Source organism: Sprattus sprattus, assembly GCF_963457725.1.
Source record: "Sprattus sprattus genome assembly, chromosome: 6".
In the NCBI taxonomy this organism is placed as follows: Eukaryota; Metazoa; Chordata; class Actinopteri; order Clupeiformes; family Clupeidae; genus Sprattus; species Sprattus sprattus.
The window spans coordinates 32,540,752-32,543,884 of NC_137925.1; positions in this window are offsets into that span (position 1 = coordinate 32,540,752).

Here is a 3,133-nt window from a genome sequence, read left to right on the forward strand (position 1 = left end):
ACTAAAACACTGTTACAGCACTCAGACTCATGTTTAAGCTATACTAAAGTGTACATTATGATCCACCTGCTCTGGGTACGTACCTCTCTCAGTAAGGGTAAACGCAGACTGAGGAGAGGACGCGGCAATGCCAGGTATACTACAACTGCAGTCCCATAGAGGGAGCTCTAACACACCAAACTCACCACTACAGCTACAGCTACCAACAACAAGCAATGGCAAGTGGGAAGAATTAAACCTGTTACACTGGCACGCTATCTTGAATCTGCCAGGAAATTGATATGGAAGATTGGATCCAGGCCATCGATTGCCCTCTTTCAGCAAATTTCTCAGCTCAGTAAAGGGAGACTTCTAAAAATGTTTTATTTTTTGTCTACGTGATTTTCGAGTGTGTGTGAAGTTAATGGTTTTCTGCCAACGGTCTACTGTGAAAACATGGCAGAAGAAGAGAACATGCTGAGAAACCTTATAGCACAGCAATCGTGACCCAGAGCAGCTAGTCTATGTGAGGACACGAGCAAAAAACTAAACTCTTGTACTTTTCCTATTTTTTCCATCAGATCCGCCTGAAAAGCATAAATGGAGTCAACACAGTTATGATTTACTGAATGCACTGCATTGTGCAGATAACAACCTGCCACAACCTGCAAATCAAGAAACGTTATACAATTTTTGAGGAGTTGTTTTTGGTGAATACAATGTATAATTATGGTCAAGGCGAGATTATTTTCTGAGATAAAAAGGCAACTTTGTGTCTCTCAACACCTTGTTATCATGTTTCAAAATTGAAGTTCCCCATCCAGCAATGTGCTTCTCAAAGCGTGTATTATTCAATATCATTTTAGCATCTCAGATCAAAACAGATCTACAAACACAAATACCCCTCCCTCCTCCCCCCCCCCCCCCCCCCCCCCCCCTCCCAAAAAAAATAAATAACTCAAGGGTGCAGTCCTTGACTAAAATCAATGACATGTTTTGTCAAATGCAGCTAAATTTCCTATACGTTCCTCTGGCAAAGCGTCCAGTGTGTGTGCTCAAAAAAACTTCTGATGAATGGGAAAGGAACAAAGTGACTAAGACCAAGCAATGCATTATTCCAGCCAATCAACAACATTGATTCAGGAGCCATGAAGGGAAGCGTGTATTTGCATTTCTAAGCCCTGGGCTCACATTAAACTGGGACTAACTAAGCCAGGGCTAACTCTACATATGTAATTATTCACTTGTGGCTTCCATTAAGGCTTGTGCCAAAGATTCACAATTGAAGTACAAAGCCCAGAGTAAATGTCTTCAGAATGTGCCACTGATTTGACAATGTACGCTCCGAATTAACTAATTTGTCTGATTCTCATTTTGCCTGAGCTAGGATTAGTAAATCCAGGGCTAAAGGATACTTTTGGCAAGGTGCTAAAAACATCAAGCTTAATAAGAAGAGAAGGTTATTAAAACATCCGAGACATGTCGAAATCAAATTAAATGACAAAGGTATTGTGACCGCCTAATGTTTTTGTATCCGTTCAGGGTTGAATGTATAGTTCTCTCTCTTGTCAAGAGGTAAGCTCTTTCACAACGCTGAAATGTGTGACAACATTCTAAGGTGTTTTGACAGTCAAAGGAGTCATGAGTGAAATGCACTTTTTTTTTTTTTTTGCATTTGTTCACAGTTGTGAAACTGGTTGCTGTTTGCTGCATACCCCAAAAGCAAATCAGCACCTGTCAACACATATGTCGATACTGAGCAGGAGGCTAGCCTATTTGTCAGGACCTTGAGCGCTTTTAGGAGCACCAACAGAGGTCACTACAGTACAGTTCTGAAGCGAGCACTCGATGTCATTAAGATATAAACAGGCTTATTAGGGATTGATGCTCGATAGAAGAGAACAGGTATAAACACTCAGTTAAAAAAATCGACTTATACTGCATGCAACAGTATAACTTATACATGCAACATACACCTCTTGTATCTACATTTACCTCACTAGTTCAAGCATACGTGCCTTACTTTTGCTCTAATTTTCGTCTAAATGCACTGAATGCATTTGTTACAACTGTCCTTGTGCCCGTCAGGTTCAGCTGTAGTGGACAATTGTAACATGCCAGTTTGAAGGGGTAAAGTAAAATGAAGGGCAACAGCTTTGCATTATTCAAACCACAATATTTGTGGATAAGAGTTGTAGTCTTTACAGCTTTTCCTTTTATAATGCCAGTGAGTGCCAGTCACTTACAAATCAAGGGTGTCACATTTTCGCAGAATGGCGAGCTTATTTCACTTGCTAGCTACTCTTGCTGTTGCAACCGATTGTATGTAGGCCTAATGCAGGTTTCAATTGTCCCCTGCCAACCTCTCCTAATGTTTGATAAGAGAATATAACACATTGTATGTAGCTAATAGGCCCGCTATGTGTCTCGCCCGGGCCTCAAGTATTCTTTTTTGATTCATTTTTGTAGATAAATAAGACCCACAATAATTCTGAAGCCATTCCTAAGCAAGTATCCTGTTTTGTATTGCACATTTATGACTTTTTTTTTTACTTGTTCTATAGAATATTATTTCCCCATTAGGTTTGCATTCAAATAAATAAACAGGCACCAAGGCTTAAAATGTCAATGATGTCATAACACGTCATTGAATCGTATTTTCGGTCACTTTCAAAGATAAACCAAAAACTGCGGGGTTTTTCTGTAGGCAACGTTCCAGATTTTTTGTCTAACCTCATCAACCGATGTCATAAAATCGTTTGTCTCATGACTACATATACATATAGGGCGTAGACCCTGTGGTCTGGAGTTAGGAGAAAACAGAATGCAGTCACATGCAAGAGATCTTCGTGCACGTGCGCGGTGTCAAGCAACAACAACAGCAAATTGTCTCATCCTAAAATTTGAGGACAATCTAATGACGAATAACGGATTGAATGTTGTGCTGTCAGAGCTCTCAAGAACATTGGATTTGTCCTCTGCCGTACACCAAAAGCAACTTTCACGTCGGAGCCCTCTGCTGCTGTCTACTGCTTTGTCATTGCCAGATCTGTAACTATGGAGACGGTGCAAGCAACGCTACGGTTGGTTGAAGGCTCATGACGTAAGATGAATATGGGAATTCCGTAAGCAAAAGCCAATGTGAAACAGCTGA